Source organism: Lathyrus oleraceus, chromosome 7 (genome assembly GCF_024323335.1).
Source record: "Lathyrus oleraceus cultivar Zhongwan6 chromosome 7, CAAS_Psat_ZW6_1.0, whole genome shotgun sequence".
NCBI lineage: Eukaryota > Viridiplantae > Streptophyta > Magnoliopsida > Fabales > Fabaceae > Lathyrus > Lathyrus oleraceus.
Genome location: NC_066585.1, coordinates 296,625,561 through 296,649,371, shown reverse-complemented (window position 1 = coordinate 296,649,371; position 23,811 = coordinate 296,625,561).

Here is a 23,811-nt window from a genome sequence, read left to right as displayed (position 1 = left end):
GATTCCATTTAGGACCTTTGCTTGGAGGTCTTCCTTTACTCTTTTGTAATACTTTGTAAACACTTGTATTTTCATCCGTAATTTACATTCATGTTGTAAGAATGGAATCATGGCACCACCTTAAGCGGACATGTTTGTAAGATCATTATGCTTTGTTTAGCTTATGTCACTTTTGCACACACAAGGCTTTCTTGGGCTACCTTACAATGAGACCCTTTACTTTCTTGTTGGTTACTTTACATGCATGTTGCATTACCCAAATTTCATAATCAAATAAACAAACCCTTGATTCAACGTCAAGTGACATTTTCATAATCAAATATAAAACACTTAATAGTTATGATTATTATTGTATGCCATGAGCCTTAAGTGGTGGAAAATGAGTGATACGTAGGCAAACAAGCGAACAATGCTAAGGTACATGGTTACCTCCGGTTAGAATTTTAGAATGCATTAAGAACTTTACTCTTTTCGTAATTGAATATTGTTCTTTTTGCAACATAATTGAATGAATGATTCATCTAGGACTTAAAACCACAAATTGTGAGGAAACCTCCATTGTACACTAAAATGTTGGATTCTAATAAACGGTGTGATTCATTTGATTCATGCTTTATCTTTTATTATTGTGAATTTGTGGAAGCAATTAGAAATGATCAAGGCGCTTGTTTTCTTTCGAGCACAACCAGTTCCAAATACAACTTACCCGTGAGCAGAGAGTATTCGTTAACCCCTTTGAGCTTAAACAGTTGAATCTCTGCTTGAAATAAGGCGAGATGTCAAAATCTTTTTTCTTGAAACCCGAATTTTTTTTATAATTGTTCTTTTGCCGTAAAAAGTTAAGAGGATTCACTTAGGGTGAGTAAAAGATAAGTTGGGGAGAACGAAAATGAGAATCGGTAAGTGCCACAACTCTTGAATAACCGAGCAAGCATTGAAAAAAAAATAGAAAAGAGAAACATTGTTTTGTGAATACGATGTGAAAAGAAAAAAAAATAGGAAAATGAAAATGAATGCTTGCTTGGAAGAAAAATAATGAAAAACAAAATTGAGTTGTGAAATAAGAGTTGTGAGGTTTCAAATAAGAAACAAATGGAACGAAATTGAGATGTGTGAATAGCTTGTACAGTGAATGTCCCTTTTGCATCGGCAATTTCGTTTTCAATGGCCTTAGATATGACCCTTGTTTGTAAACTTAACCAAGCTACAACCGGAAAAGACCTTAGTGATCTTCGTGCTTCCGCATTTCCATTTATAATTGTTAGACATTGTATGAATTGAATTGATTTCTGCATTGTTTGTTGGAGAGTGAAATTGTCCCTGCGGTTGCAAACGCGTAATTTCTTCAATCCTTATTCGAAGAGGAGAGATAGGGTGATTCATTCAGGATAACATTGTTGTGGATTGTTACATGTTTTGTATTGCTATAAAGCTTTAGTTCTTGTGTATTATGTTATTCTAACCATTGGGAACTTGTGTCTGGTTGATTCTCTTGTGTTTGAGCCATTTTATCCGATTTCGGAGAAACCTTTTTCTTTAAGCAAATCCTCTTGTCCTTCAAGAGGCATACTTTGCTTGAGGGCAAGCAAGAATCTAGTTGGGGAGAGTTGTTAGATGCCCAAAAGTGCTTATTTGAGCTATCAAATATGGGCATCTTTCACTCCTTTTTGTCGAGAAAGTGTTCGAAACCGCCCTTGCTTTTGATGATTTGCAATACAATGTGAAATGATCTTGGTACCCTTAATTTGTGTGTTATTGTGCAGGAATTAGGCATGAAAGAGTAGAAAACAAAGACACAAGAAAGTTGGCAAAGGAACCAAGAAAGGAAGCATTCATCAGCATGCTCGCTAGGCGAGCGATGTAGCGAAGTGCTCGCTAGGCGAGCACCCAGCGAGCTGCCAGCGAACACTCCCAGACTTGGACAAAACCATAGCTAGCACTTACTCGCTAGGCGAGCCACTAGCGAGCTTCCAACGAGCAATTCCAATAGCAAAACATCAAAACTCGCTGGAGCGAAGAAGGAAGTGTGGGCTTCACCTAGCGAAGGATTCTTCGCCTAGCGAACACATGCAAACAGGACTTGGATGACTTCTCTGGGCGCAGGCACTTCTGGTGGCCTATTTTGGGGCTCGCTAGGCGAACCATTCTGCTCGCCTAGCGAGCATGACAGCTCAGGAACTAGTCCTATAAGTAGCAGGAGCTACTTTTTGGAAAGGACACAACTTTTTCACTTAGATATTTTTCAGCATTTCTTGGGATCATATTTTTGTACCCTAAAAACACATTTTCTTCATTTCTCTTCATCTCTTAGCAATATTTTACAAAAAGAAGGTGGATTCCCATCCAATCTCGATTCTTCGACTCGGATGTTGATCAACCTTCGACCGAAACTTATTGACCAAGCTACCATGAAAATGAGTAGCTAAGTCCTTCATTTTGTCAAGGTTAGATGTAGATGATCATAAGCTTTGTGTGTATATGGGATGATCTTCATTTGTAAACTCTTTAATGATGAATGTATGGTGAAAACCTTGTTTTATTGATAACTCTTTGTGTTGGTTTATGATCGAGAGATGTTTTCCAACTCTTGACCTAGGTTTTCATCCATTCTTGTTTGTTAGCTAGAGATAGTAATGAATGATTTTGTTCACTAAAAAAGTTAAACCTAAAAGTTGTCATTTTGATAGATTGTGTGAGAGATCAACAATGGATCAAAATGGGAAAACCCACAATGTGTGTTAGAGATAAACACATTGGGAGGACTTTGTGAAATAGTTTATCATCTAAATGAGTTTATGAGTTTTGTTGATCGAACATATGCATGCAAAGTGATCGTCGAACCCTAACTTTGACAATATTTCTCAAATCGTAAAACCAAAACTTTTACCGCAATTTCTTACTTTTTATGCAAGCTACCGTGACTAAAAACTAAAACCCCCCTTGTTACTACGAGTTAAGAACTTAACAACTGTCGAACGGCGGTGATATCACACAATCCCTGTGGAGACGATAACAAAAACCCGATACTCTATCCTTATACCCAACACTACCTCGATACCTTTGTTGGAGATCTTGTGTCCCAAGATTATTCCTTCCTGTACCATGAAGTGACATTTTCCCTAATTCAGGATCAAATTTGTTTGCTGACATCTTTCTAACACAAGTGACAAGTTAGTCAAACAATTATCAAATGAAGAACCGAATACTGAAAAGTCATCCATAAACACTTCCATATGCTTTTCGAGTATGTCAGCAAAGATTGAAGTCATACACCTTTGAAAGGTGGCCGGTGCGTTGCACAATCCAAATTGCATTCTTCTATAAGCAAAAATACCATAGGGGCACGTGAATGCAGTTTTCTCTTGGTCTTCAGGGGCAACTGCAATCTGGTTGTACCCTGAGTAACCATCTAGAAAACAATAGTAATCGTGTCCGGCTAACCTTTCCAGCATTTGATCAATGAATGGTAACGAGAAGTGATCCTTCCGTGTTGCCACGTTAAGTCTTCTGTAATCGATGCACATTCTCCAACCTGTAATAGTTCGGGTTGGAATCAACTCATTCTTTTCATTGTTTATTACCGTCGTGCCCCCTTTTTTTGGTACCACGTGGACTGGACTTACCCAAGAGCTATCGGAGATAAGGTAGATTAGGCCCGCATCCAAGAGTTTTACAACTTCTTTGCGTACCACTTCTTTCATGGCTGGGTTAAGTCTTCGTTGTGGTTGCACTACCGATTTATGATCATCTTCCATTAATATCTTGTGCATGCAAACAGTCGGGCTTATACCTTTTAAGTCCTCAATTGCCCATCCGATTGCACCCTTGTATTTTTTTAGCACTTGAATGAGTTCTGCTTATTGGATACTTTGTAGACTAGCATTGATAATAGTTAGGCATTTTTTTTCAGTGTCTAGAAATACATACTTCAGATTTATTGGTAACTGCTTCAGATTCACCCCATTTTTTTATTCTTCAGTGACATCTGATGGTGGTGGTCTTTGTCATACGGTGAACTGACTTGGGATATTTTGCTTTTTATCGCAATGTCGCGGATAGCAAGAGTCGCCACCGACTTTTCTTTTATCCAATAAGGAAAGGTGGAAAAGAACAGGAAAGACCTCAATGGATTTTGGGTTCGGGAGGTACATTATACAAAGGGAAGGTATTAGCACCCTTTGTATCCATGGTTATCCATGGGCTCTTAATTGCTGGATCACTTATCTTTTTGTCTGAAAAAGTGTTGGTGAATTGCTTAAAAATGTTTCGAAAAGAGAGTTTAACTTTGTAATGATTCTCGTATGAATGTATACAAAGTATTTATCTCGTTTGATTTTGAAAAACAGTTTAGAAAAATATAACTTGGTAATGATTCTAGTATGAATGTATACCAAGTGGTGATTTTCTAGGACTTGCAAAGTGTGAGGGGTGGAAAATGTTTTAGGTTATGATCCAGTAATTGAGAGTTATACCTTCCTAAGGTCGTTATGGGCATTTCCTATCCTTATGAGGGTAAAACTGTCCTTACTATTGTGAAGTAAGTAATTTTACCCTTTGGATGTAAAAGGGTCATCGTAGGGTCATCGATAGGTCATTGAAGGCAACAATTGTAAGGATACCTTAGCATCCGAAGGGACGATCATCATTTAACCGTAGGCTACACCGAAGGGTCATCGAGGGACGAAATCATATATTCGAAGGTAACATCCGAGGGACTATGATTTATTTTATGATGATTTAATCGAAGGGTCATTGCTAAGTGTATCCCCACATTCGCGGGACATGACCGTAATACCGTAATATCGTAAGGCACAAGAGAGGTCCAAGATCACATATTTAAAGGCCATATTTTAAAGTCAATTAGGTGATTAGGATGAATCTCCCCATTAAAATCAATACATTAAAATTAATACATTAAAATTAATTAAGCAATTTAGGGTGGATCTTCATAAGGGTATCCCACAAATAAAGTGGAAGGCCTAAACAACACTCTTTTCCTGGGATATGTGAACCTTTACAAAATTCAGCAAACGGGTTAGAATACCAATCAGGGTGCAATCGAGGATTACACCGCAAAAGAAAACACAGCAGCATGAATGTCAGGCAAAACAGTGCATAATTAACATAGAATAGATCAGGTTACGCATAGGACATAACAAATATCAACGGCTGTCCCGTTCGCCTCTGCCTCGCCTAGCGAGGGCCTAGCGAATGCTCGCTACATGCTCGCTTAGCGATGTGCTAGCGAGCGGCTGCGGGTTTTGAATTTCAGAACAGTATGATCTCAGCATGCTGCATGCCTTATTGCATTCAATTACAGAAATAATATGGTCAAACACTCAGGATATCCAGGCGTACTGGAATTCACATGCAAAGTCTAATTACATATCCAAAAATTCAATCATGATGCATTATGTATTTAGAGATTTACAAATTGGAAGCATAAAACAATAATGATACACAAACCTGTTTGCAATGGAGTGGTAATGCTGAATTGGCAAGTCCCTTTTGGTATCGGGTTGAGTTGGGCGGCGGTAACTTCGGTGCGGATGAGCGGCCGTCAGGGTTTCTTCACTCCGACTTCTCTGGGCTACTCTCCAGGGTTTCTATGCTAGGGTTTTCGTCCGTCTTCTTCTGTTTTCGTTTCCCCCTTTTCGTTCTGGAGTTGGGGTATTTATAATACTCCTTTGATGACCTAATGGGCTCAGAATGAAGCCCGAAATTTTCTGTTGTCTGTCAGCTTCGCTAGGCGAGCGTGTAGCGAACGTGTAGCGAACGTTCGCTAGGCGAGCGTGTAGCGAACGTTTGCTAGGCGAGCGTGTAGCGAACGTGTAGCGAACGTTCGCTAGGCGAGCGTGTAGCGAACGTGTAGCGAACAGGCCAGTTTGGGCCATTTTCTGGATTGGGCCATTCGTGAGCTGGGCCTTTGTTCCTTTAAGATCAGTGTCATAAAAATGAGTTGGAATGCCCTGAAAAATGTCTTAAAATATTAATGGGCAAATTTTGGGGTATGACAGCTGCCCCTGTTCAATATTCTTGAACCGAGAGAGTCAGAATGGTATGTACGCCATTCGTGGTCTGGAGGTGGAAGATTATTGAACACTTAGAACGCCCCAAAAATTTGCACTTGTCAATTAGTTAGTCTGGATGGAGATGGGCTTAAAGATGCCATCTAGGAAGTTTGATGATGAGAGCTTCAGAGTGCGTCGTACGTTAGAAGATATCTGAAGTCATGGGTGTCACTGGGTCATACGCCAGACCGTATAGTGAGTCATTCATTAAGCCGTCGACTTCACTAGGGATTTAGAATGGGTCATACGCCGCTGGGGATAAGGATCAGAATGGATCGTACGCTAGATCGTATCTGAGTTGCAGAATGGGCCGTCTATTAGGCTGTATCTGACGAAAAGTAGTCGTACGCTAGACTACACCTCGGGATGTACCGTACGCTAGGTAGTGTCTGAGGAATGAAGATCCGAATGGGTCGTACGCTAGACCGTATTGTTGGAGGAGTCATATGTTGTGCCGAATCAAAATGAGATAAGAATCCGAATGAGTCATACACTGCTGGGGATAAGGATCAGAATGGATCGTACGCTAGATCGTATCTGAGTTGCGGAACAAGCCGTCCGTTAGGCTGTATCGTTACTGGGGGTGAAGGATCAGAATGGATCGTATGCTAGATCGTATCTGAGTTGTAGACTGAGCCGTCCGTTAGGCTGTACCTGATGATGAAGAGGGTAGTCATACGCCAGACTACACTTCAGAATGTACCGTACGCTAGGTAGCATTTGAGGGGATGAACATCCAAGCGGGTCGTAAGCTAGACCGTCTTTGAGTAGCAGAACGAGCCGTCCGTTAGGCTGCATCTGATAATAAAGGGGTAGTCATACGCCAGACTACACTTCAGAATGTACCGTACGCTAGGTAGCATCCGAGGCCTTGAAGGTCCAAATGGGTCGTATGCTGGACCGTATTGGAGTTGTTGAAGGTCGGAATGGATCGTACGTTAGATCGCATCTGAGTTGAAAGAGTCATATGTTGAGCTGAATCAGAATGAACCGTACGCTAGGCTATATCTGATAGTATTTGTATATGTTGTATTTGCAATAAATGTCTGGGATGGGCTTATAGATGCCCTCACTAGGGGACGTCAGGATGAATGTTGACATGGAGTGTATCTGAAAGATGTATTTGAATCTGAACGTAATCGATGAAGATGTCCGTCTGAATGGCTCTCTATTTTGACTGTGTCAGGAAGATAATTAACCTGAAAAATAAAGTTAGCTTCATGCCATGTCATGATGCATGAGATGTTTTATGCTTTCGAAAACAACTGCGAACGATGTATGCATGCGTATGCTGTGAAATGATGTAATGAATGAATTATGCATCTGAAAAGTTCTTCCTGAGGACTCTACTGGGGAAAATAAATCTCAATCTTCTGGTTGGGAGATACTGGTATCGATGACCCTTTCTTAGCCGGGGATGCTTGATTTCTGTCTGATGGTAGAAGTGTTCAACAGAAGCCTGGCTGGGGGTGGAAGAGATGCCACTCTCTTCTGGGAATGACTGGCTTTGCTGGGGAATCGGATTAGCAACGGATTCATTGGAAAGCATGATTAGACTTTCTCCTCGATCCTGAAGTCTAGTAGTAATCGCTATTTCTATTTTATGCACACATTTTTGGTAAACATCGATCATATCCAAATGCATATATTAATTTGAAGTAAATCAATGGACGCTTATGCAAACAAAACAGAGAAAGTAAAACAAAAACATTTTTTTGAAACTAAAATTATATTGATTTCGAAAGAGGGCCTATAAACAGGCAATTTGTGTACAAGGAGACAGAAATCCTAGTAAGAGGAAATTGTCAAGAAAACAAAGAGAAAGCTATGTCGAAAACGTCCTATCGACTTTAATTCCACTACTGCCATTATGTCTTCAAGCCTCTCACCTCCTGCTGTCGGATAGAAGTGATTAGCTTGTTCAGTCCTTTGAACTTGGATGAAGCTGTCTGAGAACGGGACATAGTCATACGCTTTGATCCCTAATTTTTGCCTGGACCGCCTTTTCAGGTTTTCAATCCACCAGGATACCCCTTTTTGCCCAAGCCGCCTTTTCAGGTTTTCGACTTGCCGGGTGTACATTTTTTTTATGTTTATCCCTAAATTTTGCCCGAACCCTTTTGGTTCGCCGGGATGCCCTTACTTTTGCCTAGATACGTCGACCTAGCGGGTCTCTTTTATGCGTAGTATTTTTTGACTATGTCTGCGTTCACGGGATGCGGGAAGTCTTCGCCGTCCATAGTAGCTAGTATCATGGCTCCACCAGAGAATATCTTCTTAACTACAAACGGCCCTTCGTACGTGGGAATCCATTTGCCTCTGGGATCACCTTGTGGTAGAGTGATGCGCTTTACCACCAAGTCGCCAATTTGATACACCTGTCTCTTGACTCTTTTGTTAAATGCCTGGGTCATGCGTTTCTGATATATCTGTCCATGACAAACAGCCGCAAGTCTCTTCTCATCAATCAAGTTTATCTGATCGAGTCGAGTCTGAATTCATTCATCTTCATCTAAGCCCGCCTCTTTCATGATTCTTAGAGAGGGAATCTGAACTTCCACTGGTAAAACGGCTTCCATTCCGTAGACTAAAGAGAAAGGAGTTGCTCCTGTCGAAGTGCGTACTGAAGTGCGATAACCGTGAAGAGCAAACGGTAACATCTCATGCCAGTCTTTGTACGTCACCGTCATCTTTTGTATGATCTTCTTGATATTCTTATTAGCAGCTTCTACAGCGCCATTCATCTTTGGTCGGTACGGAGAAGAGTTATGGTGTTTTACGTTGAACTGCGTGCAGAGTTCAGTAATCATCTTGTTGTTCAAATTAGTACCATTGTCAGTAATAATTCTTTCAGGGATGCCATATCGACAAATGAGATTATTCTTGATGAATCGTGCCACCACATTCTTGGTGACAGAAGCGAATGAGGCGGCCTCTACCCACTTTGTAAAGTAATCAATAGCAACAAGGATGAAACGATGCCCGTTAGAAGCAGTAGGTTTAATCTCTCCAATCATATCAATGCCCCACATTGCAAAGGGCCAAGGTGCTGTCAACACGTTCAATGGAGCAGGAGGCGCATGTACTTTATCCGCATATATCTGGCACTTGTGACAGGTTCTGGAGTGATGATGGCAATCAGCTTCCATGGTAGACCAATAATACCCTGATCTCAGAATCTTCTTGGCCATCGTATGTCCACTAGAATGAGTCCCAAAAATACCATCGTGCATATCTCCCATAATCTTTTCTGCTTCCTTTTTATCCACACAGCGAAGCAAAGTCGAATCGTGGTTACGTTTGTATAATACTCCATTACTCAGAAAGAACTTAGCGGAGAACTTCCTCAGGAATTTTTTGTCATTGATGGATGCCCCTTCAGGGTATTCCTGAGCTTCTAAATATCTTTTTACTTCGTGGAACCAAGGTTTTTCCCGTACTCCCTCAGTGTTAAGTTCATAACAGTATGCCGGTTCATCTAGTCGCTCAATGGTGATCCTGGGAGCTTCATTGTCCCATCTGACTCTGAACATAGATGACATGGTGGCCAAGGCGTCTGCCAACTGATTCTCCTCTCGTGGAATATGTTCGAATGTAATCTCTTCAAAGTATGGGATTAATGTCATCACCCGTTCTCGGTAAGGGATGAGATTCGGATGTTTAGTGTCCCATTCTCCTTTGATCTGACTGATTACTAAGGCTGAGTCTCCGTACACACTCAAAAACTTGATTCTCAGGTCTATAGCAGCCTTGAGTCCCAAAATACATGCTTCATACTCAGCCATATTATTGGTATAATGAAAACATAGTCTAGCAGTGAAAGGCGTATGGTAACCCTCGGGAGAAATGATTACCACACCAACACCATTGCCCAATGCATTAGAAGACCCATCGAAAACCATAGTCTATCGGGATCCTAGTTCGGGTCCTTCATCCGGTCCAGGTTCTTCATAATCAGTAACAAGCATGACATCCTCATCTGGGAACTCAAAATTCATAGATTGGTAATCATCCACTGCTTGATGAGCCAAATGATCGGCTAGTACGCTTCCTTTGATTGCTTTCTGGGTAGTATACTGGATGTCGTACTCTATTAGAATCATCTGCCATCTTGCTATTCTTCCGGAGAGAGCGGGTTTCTCAAATATGTATTTGATAGGATCCATCTTAGAAATCAATAAAGTGGTATGATTCAACATGTATTGTCTTAGTCGGCGAGCAGCCCAGGCCAAAGCACAGCAAGTTTTCTCGAGCAGTGAGTATCTTGTTTCACAGTCGGTAAACTTTTTGCTAAGGTAGTATATGGCATGCTCTTTTCGGCCAGACTCGTCATGTTGTCCCAACACACACCCCATTGAATTTTCTAACACGGTCAAGTACATGATTAAAGGTCTTCCTTCAACTGGTGGCATCAGAATGGGAGGTTTTTGAAGATACTCCTTGATTTCGTCGAAAGCTTCTTGACATTCATCATTCCATCTCATCTCTTGATTTTTCCTCAGTAGTTTGAAGAGGGGTTTGCAGGTAGCAGTCAAGTGGGAGATAAATCGGGCAATATAATTCAAACGTCCCAAGAAACCTCTGACCTCTTTATCTGTACGGGGAACTGGCATTTCTTGAATAGCCCTCACCTTAGCCGGGTCAACCTCAATCCCTTTACCACTGACAATAAAGCCCAAGAGTTTGCCGGATCTTACTCCAAAGGTGCATTTGTTCGGGTTCAACCTCAACTTGTATTTCTTCAACCTCTCGAACAGTTTGTATAAATGATCGAGATGCTCTCCCTCAGTATGAGATCTGGCTATCATGTCATCCACATACACTTCTATTTCATGATGGATCATATCATGGAACAAAACCACCATAGCACGCTGGTACGTTGCCCCTGCATTCTTTAAACCAAATGGCATTACTTTATAACAGAACGTGCCCCATTGCGTTACAAACGTAGTTTTCTCCATGTCCTCAGGCGCCATCTTAATCTGGTTATAACCTGAGAATCCATCCATGAATGAGAATACCTTGTGTTGAGCGGTGTTATCTACCAGAACATCAATGTGCGGAAGTGGAAAGTCGTCTTTGGGACTCGCTTTATTCAAATCTCTGTAGTCTACACACATTCGCACCTTGCCATCCTTCTTCGGCACTGGTACCATATTAGCAACCCATTGAGGATAAGAAGTAACAGCCAGAAAACCTGCATCAAATTGTTTCATAACCTCGGCTTTGATTTTCTCAGACATTTCAAGACGCATGCGACGAACCTTTTGCTTAACAGGACGATAATCTTCCCTCGTTGGCAGCCGATGTACTACTATATCAGTATCCAGTCCTGGCATGTCGTCATAAGACCAAGCAAAAATCTCTACATAGTCATGTAACATCTGAATCAACCTTCTTTTGACACTGTTTTCCAAGCCTGCTCCTATTTTGACTTCTTTCTTGTCTACTTCGGTACCCAGATTTACAATCTCAACTGACTCCTCGTGCGGCTGTATAGTCCTCTCTTCCTGCAGTAACAGTCTGGCAAGTTCTCCAGGTACTTCATAATCTTCCACACTTCCATCCTCGGCTTGGTAGATCGGATTTTCAAAGTCATAATGAGCAGTAGTAGAACTATTGGCAACAGGATCCAGAGTGGGTATGGATCTGCAATTCGTTACGTGAGTGTGTGTAAGAAAACATAGCTTGTTTGGAAGATGACAGAAAAGACAAAGAAGGTCCATTGATTTATTGAATATGAATATGCTTATGAAAATGACAAAACCCTTAACAAATTAGCTATTGTGCCCCGGGCATAGACACAACGCTTGGAGAAGTTCAATTGTAAAAAAAACAAAAATTTGCAACACTAAAATAGACAATAACAATTACTCCTGACTAAAGGAAATCGGGATAGTGTCTTCAGCCTTCCAATTATTGAGTCCGTCACCAATTGTTGGGAAAATCCAGCTATCCAGGTCGCAATCGCTGTCAGCATCTTCTACAGCATTAATTTGACTCTTGTCAGAGCTGAACCCCAGGCCAAATTTGTCAGACTTGTACGGTACGTCGATCAATTGACCCCAGCCAGTACGACCACCATCTTCAACCACGGCTTGAGCGTCCTTCAGAGAAATCATAGCAGGAGGAGCACGAATAACCTTGGGTACACAGGAAGTTGGCTTAAGGACAGGATTGGTCGGAGGAACTACTTCAAATGACTGACAAGGAGTCTCAATGAATTCACCATCCATCTCGACGTATCTGAAGGTATGCACACTACTGACAATGTACTCTTCTTCTCCACACACGGTGACAATTTTGCCCTTTGTGGGATACCTCAACTTTTGATGGAGAGACGAGGCCACAGCGCCTGCCCCATGAATCCAAGGGCGTCCCAGTAAGCAGGAATAGGCAGGACGAATGTTCATTACATGGAAGGTAGTGTTGAAGACTTGAGGTCCTATCTTGATAGGCAGGACTACTTCGCCATGGACAACACTCTTCGCACCATCGTAAGCACGTACCACAATGTCACTAGGTTTCAGTTCAATGCTTTTACAATCCAGCTTATCCAGCACAGCTGTTGGCAGCTGTCGCACCTCGAAAAAATGGGGATACGACTTCAAAGCGAAGCGCGATCGCACGCTCGCAATGATGGACTGAACAGAGTCGCCACCGAACTTTATTTATTCCTAAAAAGGAAAGGGGAAATATCGATAAAACCCAAGACAAAAGAAAGGATAAGATATGGTCATCGCAACCAATATCAGGGTTCGGGAGTCGGTTACGCAAGGGGAAGGTATTAGCACCCCTCACGTCCGTTGTACTCAACGGGAACCATTAGGTCAGTTGTGTGCGTTAATGTTAGTTTGCATTGTTAGGCTTTTCAATTTATTGGGTGGGAAAGAAAGAATAGAAGAGAGAAGAAATATTTTTGGATTTTTAACGAAGGACTAAACCTAAGTTTTTTATTAGTGGGCCTGACAAGATTTACAAATCCTGCTCCTACGTATCTCAAAAGAGAAGTCAAGGCTTACGTAGTTCTGGGTAGAAAAATGTTTGTTTGTTGGTCGATTTTAGCGAAAGCTATGTTGTATTAATCGACAAAAACATCGTTTTACCCAAAACAGATGAGGAGTGGACGCGTACCACACATCGAACGGATTTATAAATCTACATTCGGAAAAGCGTCATTATCTCTACTCAACAATCGTGGCCGAAACATTGTTTTGTATCACTTAAGACAATATATCTTCCATTTATGAAAAAGGTTTTTGATTAATCGCACGGCGACGAGAAAAGAGTTTGATTGGTTGGATGTATTTTGGGTGATGGCGAGAACTTGGATGAGCGAGATATACATCTCGAATCCTAGCCTCAGGAGTGCATGGTATACACCATGTTCCATTTCCATCTTATTTGCAAAGATGTTTAATAAAGATTAGGTATTTTAGAATTTGATTGAGAAAGGGTTTGACGAAACCGCATTAACAATTTTTAGACGATGGCGAGAGTTGAGATTGGCGAGGCATACGTCTCGAATCTTAACCTCAGGAGTGCATGGTATACACCATGTTCCATTTCCACCTTTATTGAAAGAGTCTTAAATAAGATTTAAGTATCTTAGATTTGATTGAGAAAAGGTTTAACGAAACCACATTGACAATTTTAGACGATGGCGAGAGTTAAGATTGGCGAGGCATACGTCTCGAATCTTAACCTCAGGAGTGCATGGTATACACCATGTTCCATTTCCACCTTTATTGAAAAAGTGTTTAAGTAAGAATTAGGTGTTTTGAGTTTTGTTGTGAAAATGACTTGACCTAGATCAAGTATTGATGGACGTTTGAGAAAGATTTGAATGAATGTTCGAGAGAACAAAGTGGATAAACTTGGATGATGGCGAGAGCTAGGATTGGCGAGATATACATCTCGAATCCTAGTCTCAGGAGTGCGTGGTATACACCACGTTCCACTTCCATCTTTATTGAAAATGTCTTGAATATGAATTAATATTTTTTGAGTTTTTATTAGAAAATGGCTTGACGTTGAATCAAGCATTTGATGAAAGTTTGAAAAAGATGGGATGGAATAGGATGGAGAAATGAGTTGGTTCGTTTATTGAGAAAGTACTCGACGTTGGATCGAGTCATATTTTTTTGTATTTTTGAAATTTGTTGATTTTAATCTTGTGTTAGTATCTAATTAAACAACCAAACAATAAAAGAAATAAAAAGTACAAAATTATTACACATTGGGGGAGTGGGGGTACATTTGTCAAATGGGGATTAGAAAGTCATGAAATAAATAAAATCGGGCCCAAACAAATAATGCATGAGTGTAAGTGCAAGAGAACCGGCTCATTGTAAGAAAGCCCAAGAGTAAGCTATGTGAGGTTGACGGCGATGCTTTAAAAAAAAGCAATCGACTTACAAGAGTGTGAAAAAGGGCTCGATATTAAATCGAGAAAATATGATTTTTATAAGTTAAAAAAAAATGGTTTCGAATGCATGATGAAATTAATAAAGAAGCATGGACATAAAAAAAAATATTAAAAGAAACAAAATGCTAAAAGACAATAAAATACTAAAAATAAAAGCTAAAAGAAAATGAAATACTAAAAAAGTGCTATGTATGAGTATCGAACCCCCTCCTCTTGGGACTATGGAAACCACCCTCTCCACCAAGCCACTTAACCTACTGATAATTTACTGCTAACTTAAATACATAAACTAAGGTAAATTAAAAAAAGGATTAAAATAAAAATTAAAATAAAAGAAAACTATTGGTCTACTGGTAATTAAACCCAGCCGCATGGCTGTTGGGTTTACCAAGAGGAATAAATTGGAAACCTAAAACCTTTATCAACTAACTAACCTTAAAGGAATCTTTTTTATAATGCTTTTTTTTGTTAACTACTTACTCTATTTAATAAAAAAGAAAAAAAAGAAAATAAAGAAAGAAAAACAAAAACGGATCTGTCTCTCTCACAAAGCTCGCTCTTCTCTCCCTCGCGATGCTCTCTCTCCGTCTCACTTCCCTGCGTCTCACTCTCCGTCCCACTCTCTCTCGAAGCTCCCTCTCAAACGCTCTCACTCAAACGCTCTCACTCAAACTCTCAAACCCTCCCGTCGCTACCATTTCGTCCCAAACCCAAACGCCCATATCTCAATCAATCATGTGAAAAAAGCAAGGTCTGAAACGACAAACTCACCTTCGGCGATGACTAACGGCAACGATGAAGCTCACAGATTTGTCCTTAATTTGGTGATTAGGGTTTTTCGGTTTGGCCGCCTCCCTCTCAATTTTTCCCGTCCTCTCTACTCATTCTCTCCGCTTCCTATTTGTCTCCCAGATTAGGGTTTCGAAAGTGCAATTGGTGTCCAAAGGAGAAAGCTTTCAGAAGCGCTTTTTCACGCTCAGAAGTGCTTTTCCTATCTGATGATGGATTTCGAAACGGTAATTTTGAACATGTGCTTTTTCTGGTCGCTTTTGTCCCAATTCCAAATTTGGGATTTTTGGAATTTCACTGTTTGGTAATTATTGTTACTGCAGGTTAATGGCTTGGAACTGGAAATTTGCATTAGCTTGTTCTTGCTTCAGCTCTGTTTCAGGAGAAAAACGGAAGAAGTCCTATACGTCTCGGCAACGGTAGCAGCACAAAAGGTTTCAACTCCATCAAAGTCTTGAGCATCATCACCAACAATGCCAATATATTTCTGGTATTAACACTTCTAAGGCGTTCCTTCAATTTCTTATTTTTTCAATATCCTAGTAATCCTGCCACTCAAATCTAAATCAGGAGAGAATGATGGTGAAGCGTCGGTCTTAAGCCGGGTGTTTTTAGTAAATTAAGCGCTGTCTAAGACCTATACCAGCGCCAGTATAGCCAGCGCTTTTAAGCGCTGTCTAATGTCAAAAAAAGCGCTGTCTAATCCCTTGTTTGGCATAGTGCAAAGAGCAACTGACTAGTAGCTTCAAATGTGGTCAGTACAAATTGAATAACTCCACGCCCATACAAACAATTCAGCAGAACGGGATTGCAAGAATCTGGCCTCTTCAAAATAATATCAAAAAAAATCCATGACTTTGCCAAAATAACGGCATTTTGTTGATATTGAAGCTTCAGTTACATGGCCACCAAAATTCACGTGATCTAAAGCAATGCATGCAAAAGTAGAAACCACTGATTTTGAAGCAGGGCTTACGCTCACAATATCATCACGTCGGCGAGAAGGTTGCAGCATGTCTAAGTTGAAAGGAGGGGATTGGGCTGAACTTACGCATGAAGATTCAAATAGTAGAGAAGTTCACTGAACCGCTGTTGACAGGATTCGGCAATTGCAGGGTAACTTCAATTTCTGTTTTTTTTTCTCTAAAATATGCCCCAAAATTTTCTATAATTTTCTCTTGCGAGTTTGACGGTTCTTTGGCCAGGCAAGGGAATGGCATAACAGGTCGGGCATTTGACATGGGGGCACTTATAGCAGCAACATATCCTTGGAAAGAGGGCCTATAACTAAATTGTGATACTGCTGAAGTTGTGAGTAGCAATTTGGAGTTCTCTTCATTTCAACCCTTCAGGAACCAACTCCAAAAATCTGAAACCAAGGACCAAAAAGCAAAGGCATCCAAGACTTAAACCAAACGTAATGACCCCTTTTGTGAGCTTTTGTTCCTCTTCTTTTTCTTCACTTTAGACTTGATGCTCTCATCATTCAACGTTTCTCCATCACTACAAGTACTGTCTTGCTTCTGCTTATTCAACTTCTTGTTCTGTTTAGAATTGTGTTTCCTGTCATGATTTTTAACAGTTGCTGTTGGTTTTGGTTTGTCATTTATGCTTTTGTATGACCATTTGATGTTGGATCTGTTTTGGACAGGAAGCTGACTTGTTGCAGGAATACTCCAGCCTGAATTTCGGGCTTCGGCGGTTAGAAAAAAACGCAGAATTGGCATGGTTGTTATACTACTCATGTGCAGTATCAGCACCCTGTTTTGGGAAATTCCTAGGCAATGGAACTCCATTGATATTGAGCGCGGTTGATCATGAGAAGCCACAGGACCTTGTGGTGCTGAAGTTTTGCAGAAACAATGGCTGCATCAACAAAACAATGGCTTTCCACTTGGTTGGATATTACTTGTGCAGAGGTTACGTTACACATGAGTACATTCGCAGCATAGCCCGTGATTAACAGCAACAGAGATTGCAATTCTCCAAACCAAGAACATGTGTACTGCAAACGGAGAGAAGACCTCTTACATATGCTTGAATAATTTGGTCGATCATACCGTGTTTTAGCCTTAGCTTATAACCAACTAAAGTCTAAAACATCTCAGGGTTCCTTTCATTCAGGATCTTTATCATCTTCTGCTACATCAAAAACTTGAAGCACGAGAACCAAGCCCTCCAGAATTCATCAAGGAACTCCAATGCTGATTCAGAATGCAGCCAATCACCGATATCAATATCAGGAAGAACAACTGTGAGCAAGCCCTTTAGAGGTTGCTCTCCATGATACCTTGTAGACTTGACATTCTAACAGTATTGTGCTCCAATTGAGAAACAAACTCTTGTAAATAATTCTGGAAGAATTTCGCTATTATATGCTTGTTTATATAACAAGCAAGTGAGCACTTGTAGAAGTCACAGCCTAGGCACAGTAAGTAACCATTTGTAATATTTGCACTTGGGTTTCATTGTACTTTTGTAGTAAAGCAAAAACATCATGTATTTGAACTGAGAATAAGTGATCTAAAAGCCCAGCCGAAAATCTATTCACTGGATATGCACCTTCTCAAATGTAATATAAAGTTGTATCCACCATGCAAACTTCTGGTCAGGCTTTGATGGTGAACGAGTAATGCACATCCAACACCATAGATTCTGATTCCCTTTACTTCAGTTACTGTTACCAATAGTCTCCATACTCCATTTTGAAATGATGAAATCGCTTTGAATTTCTGATAATAATTTCTCGATTTACTATTTTGGAAATCAATTTAATTGCAATGTGGTAGTCCCCACGAATTCTAAGATCTTTCTTTTATAATATGGATGACTGATCTAGGAACCGAAGTAATGATTCCAAAGGCAACAACTAGTTTCTCACTGTGTACTCTTAGAACCATTCCTTTGAAAACCTTGTTAACATCTTCTATGCTCATGTTGATCGAAGTTGCAGAGAGAGTCAATCTTATTTCAAATACCATATTTCACTGCCAATTCATGAATCTTCATGCCTTCTTCCAAATTGGAGGTGTATAACCACAATAAGCCAGTTGGGGTTATTGGATATTTGATTAAAAAAAGGATATGGATTTTTACGAATAATCCAAAACTAACTTAAATATCAATTTAAATGATAATAACAAATCAGTCAAAACCAAATTAAAATCAAAATAATCTATGATTCATTTAAAATTACTTGGATATCAACTCTAACATTCATTTGGAAATAAAAATCGATTAGAGTTTTAATCATTAGTAAAAATAAATAATTAAGATTAAATTGACAATTGGAATTAAACTTAATTTGAAATTAAAATCAAATTAAAAATAAAAAAGAGTCAAGATATTAAAATCCATTTTAAACTGATGAATGTATGCAAATGCAAAAATAAAAAGAAAAAAAATGGAAAGATTTCAGGGTCAAAATCGGGGTATGACAGCAGCACATTCAAGGAAGAGCCATTATCGATCAACACATGAGACAAAGTGATTCCCCTACACTCAATGGAGATATGCAGGGCTTTATTGTGATTCTTTCCCGCTGGTGTCAGGTCAGCATCGGAAAAGCCTAGGCCATTGTCAACAGCCAAGTGAGCAACATAATTTTCGAACTGATCGACAGAGGTTTCCTGAGGCACATGAGCAGTCTTCAAGAATTTTATCAATGCATTGGCATGAGATTCAGAAGATAACAACAAGGATAACATCGAGATCTTAGACGGGGTATGCCCCAACTGTTCTACCACATCGAAATCACTCTTGCGGATGATTTTCAGCACTTCTTCCATTTCCTGCTTGGCAACATCTTCGGGAGTAACTTCGACCGGTGTCTCTGACTGAGAAGGATTGACTGGTTCCTTTCCTCGAGTTTCAAGGACAGGAGGTGAGATTTCTGGAGAGAAGATCCTTCCACTTCGAGTAATTTTACTAGTCCCAACGATGCCATTAGGATTAGTAGAATTGTCAATTTGCTTTACGCCATGGACGTAAACATCACCGCCATAATTCCACGGAATAGCTTTGCTTGAGGAATACGGGATCGGGCCAGGTGCAGTAATGATTAGGGGAGCTACCCTGGGCTCAACAGTAATCTTCACAGGCGCCCTAGTAGCGGTAATCTTCACTGGAACTTTGGCCCTAGCAATCACAGATATTTCTTCAATAGGGTTTTCCGCCTTAGGAATCTTTTCGAAGAGAACTGTACGATCATCCATCAGCCGTTGAATACCATTCTTCAATTCCCAACAATCATCTGGTTGGAATATACAGAGATTGCAATCTTCAGCACAACCTGGAAATAAACCAGCTTGCAATAAATTCCTCTTTATGATCGGGAGAGGAGATGTTAAGTCCGCCACATTGGAAACGTGATCGTCGTCATCCACGGCATTAACCGTCTTGTCATGATTAGGCATAGGAGCAGTGATGACATTAGGGGTCTCCGGAGGCTCAAACTCAATTTCTCCAGCTTCGATCATATCCTGAATCTTATTCTTCAATGACCAGCAATCGTTTGTATCATGCCCGGGGCTATCGGAGTGATATGCACACCTGGCATTAGGGTTATAACGAGAAGAAGTAGTGTTGGGATTCGTAGGAGGGTCTCTGAGGGTGATCAAATTTGCCTTTAGCATTCCCTGCAGTGCCTGTGCCAAGGTCATATTGATCCTGGTGAACTGCCTTCTTGGCCTGTCTTGTTTGGGTTGGAAGTTTTGAGATGGTGGTGCTGCAATCGTAACTGCTCCGATGTCATGGTCACGGTTTTTCTTGTTAAGACCCTTTTGACCGTACACAGCATTTGATTCATTCCTCCCCTGATAGGACCTTTTGGTGCTTGCAGAGGCAACCGCCTGTATCTTTCCACTTCGGATGCCGCTTTCAACACGTTCACCTGTCAATATAAGTTCAGTGAAGCCTGATGAAGAACTTCCCAGTAGATGGCTGTAGAATGGGCCGGTCAGTGTGCCCATGAACATATCCACCAATTCTCTGTCAGTCATAGGGGGTTTGACTTTGCCAGCCAAATCTCTCCACTTTTGAGCATATTCTTTAAAGCTTTCTTTAGATCCCATAGTCATATTCTGCAGCTGTAGCCGGGTAGGCGCTAGTTCAGAGTTATACTGGTACTGTTTATAGAAAGTTGTTGCTAAATCAGTCCAGGTGCGGATGTCAGAGCTCTCGAGCTGATAATACCATTCCAACTGTGTGCCAGACAGGCTCTCTTTGAAGAAATGGATCCATAGCTTCCTGTCAGTGGTATGCGGCTGAATCTTTCTCACATAAGCTCTCAGATGCATCTGAGGACAGGACGCACCATCGTACTTAGTGAAAGTGGGGATTTTGAATTTGCGAGGAATGGTCACATCGGAGACCAGACCCAAACTTTCGAAATCCAGACCGGGCGCCTTCTGACCCTCCATAGCTAGCATACGTTCTTCCAGCAACTTGTACTTATCATCTCTTGGAGAGTACTGTTCATTTTCATAATCTTCATCGTCGTCTTCAGGGTTGAAGAGATCGACATTCTCCTCTTCTGAATCATTCTCTGTCTCCTCTTCTGGACCATTCGGGATCCCAAACTTGACTCCTGCGGCCTGTCCTTTACGCCTTCTTCCCGGGTTAATGAAACTCACAGCTTTCTTGTCTTTCTTCTTTTCGAGCAAAAGAGCCTTCAGTTCCTCCTGCCCCTTGGATAAGCTTAGCATCATCTCCTTGAATTGAGCATTCTGAGTCTGGAGATCTTTGACAGTTTGTTCGAGATCCATTTTTCTATTTAGAAGGAAGACCGTGAGAACATTGATCTTTTAGGATACCTGTTATGCAATGTTATGTTATGCTATGCAATGTATGAAATGTTTTCAAGGACTTTTGGAATTTAACTTTGCGTAAACTACCAAAAAGAGAGGAACTTTTATTACTAATTTCTTAATCATTGCTCATTACAAGAAATAATAATAAAAATACAATGAAAGCTCAAGTCTCCCAGGGACGGCTTCTTTTTGGGCGAAGATACGCATTGAGGCTTCGTTCCTCATTAAGTTGACTGGTAAGTTCTAACACTTTCTTCTTTTCTGCGACAAGCTGAGTCTCGAAAGTATCCCTTTCCTCTCTCAACTGGATCCAGGATCTCTTTAGTTCCTCAACATTGGTAGGCATATCTGGATAAGGAATGATCTGAGGAGCACCTCCTTCAGCTTCAGGTTCGACAATCTGAGGTCCGATTGCAAGATATGGCATGACAAGTTCACGAGCTCTGGCGCGTACCCATCTGAGATAAGGTTCCATAGGAATAGAATTTTTCTGTCCTAACGTACCTCTCTTCACCATGCCCCAAGCTCGTACAAATCTTTGACGGAGGCCTTGGGAATCGTTGTCATAGTCGAACACAATGCCTTCGATGATCATTTCATGTGGACCATCTCTTCGAGCACAACCAAACTGTCGCAGAGCTAAAGCAGGATTATAAGTAATACCTCCTCTTATTCCTAGGAGTGGTACATTAGGGAACTCGCCACAACGGTCAATGATGGTAACATTTTCCTTGAACTGAGGACACCAACAGATGTCTGGGTGGGAGAGCGACATTATCCTTTGAGACCATTTCAAATTCTGCTCGTTCTTCAAGACCGATTGAGGAAGGTGCGAAATAAACCACCTAGACAACAAAGGTATGCGGCACATGAGAGTCCCTTGCTTCTTCATGGTACGAGTGTGGAGGGAATGCAAAATGTCTCCCAGCAAGGTAGGTACAGGGTTATGAGTGAGAAATATCTTAATAGCATTCATGTCTATGAATTGGTCTGGATTAGGGAATAACACCAAGCCATAGATTAGCAATGCCAGGATGTCTTCGAAAGCACGGACATTCATAACTTTTAAGAATTCTCGGGCCTTATTTGTCAGGAATTTGGCAAGTAAACCCTTAACTCCACTCCTTGTTACCCAATTAGCTTCAATGTCGGACTTCGTCATGTGTAAAGCTGCGGCAACTTCTTCAGACTTCGGAACCTTTTCTAAACCACTGAACGGTAGTTGATCAAGGATAGGTATCCCAAGCAGTCTGGAGAATTCTTCCAATGTGGGTACCAACTGATAATCTGGGAATGTGAAGCAATGATGTTTAGGGTCGAAGAACTGGAATAAAACTCTCATCATATCTTCTTTGAACCCAGTGGTAACTAAATTGAGAAGAGAACCATGTCTCTTGATGAACTGCGCATGATCGGAAAGTTCTGACACTAAATTCTTCAGTTGAGGAGAGATTGCCACAAGATTAATCCGGATAGTCTTCCTGGGAGCCATAGCCTTACAAAACAGAGCAAAGTTAAATCCCTAAGTCCTTGAAATGATGTTATGATATTATGCTGTTATGATGTTATGTAAATAACAAGCACAAGCAAGTCACGCAACCATCATTCCTAGGTTTTAAGGCTTGCATGAGTTCCATAGGTAAGTACCCTCCCCGCTGAAGTTTAGTTGGTTCAACCTGTCCTAGAATAGTAACCGGGTTCTAGAAGGATCTCAAATCACCGACCTTCCTTTAAGTCCACTTCAGTGCAACACCAAGTGGTTGACCGAAGCTTCCCTAAAGTCCAATCTCAAAGAGTGTAGTATCGAGTCTCAACCAACCCCAGTCGGAACCGAAGTCAGTTATCTCACTACTTTCTAATGGCCAGGATGAGTCAATTAGGGTTCTAAAGGTCTGGTTAATGCTTTAATGACACCACACGGAAGCCAAATTTTTCCTCAAGTGAACATGAGGAACATCAGGACATCCAAAGTGTCACATTAACCGTAGCCATCATTTTAACCATTCCAGTATACGCCGGATAGTCGCGATGATCTATTGCTACTTACCTAAGGTACACTAGATCCGGGTGTAGGATCTTTCACTCAAAAATACCCAAGCAATCCCTTAAAAGTAAATCAGACAATTTGGAATAAGTGATCTTGTTTTTAAGGTAACCCCTCTTTTTAAAGTATCCCCAGCAGAGTTGCCAGTTCTGTCATACGGTGAACTGACTTGGGATATTTTGCTTTTTATCGCAATGTCGCGGATAGCAAGAGTCGCCACCGACTTTTCTTTTATCCAATAAGGAAAGGTGGAAAAGAACAGGAAAGACCTCAATGGATTTTGGGTTCGGGAGGTACATTATACAAAGGGAAGGTATTAGCACCCTTTGTATCCATGGTTATCCATGGGCTCTTAATTGCTGGATCACTTATCTTTTTGTCTGAAAAAGTGTTGGTGAATTGCTTAAAAATGTTTCGAAAAGAGAGTTTAACTTTGTAATGATTCTCGTATGAATGTATACAAAGTATTTATCTCGTTTGATTTTGAAAAACAGTTTAGAAAAATATAACTTGGTAATGATTCTAGTATGAATGTATACCAAGTGGTGATTTTCTAGGACTTGCAAAGTGTGAGGGGTGGAAAATGTTTTAGGTTATGATCCAGTAATTGAGAGTTATACCTTCCTAAGGTCGTTATGGGCATTTCCTATCCTTATGAGGGTAAAATTG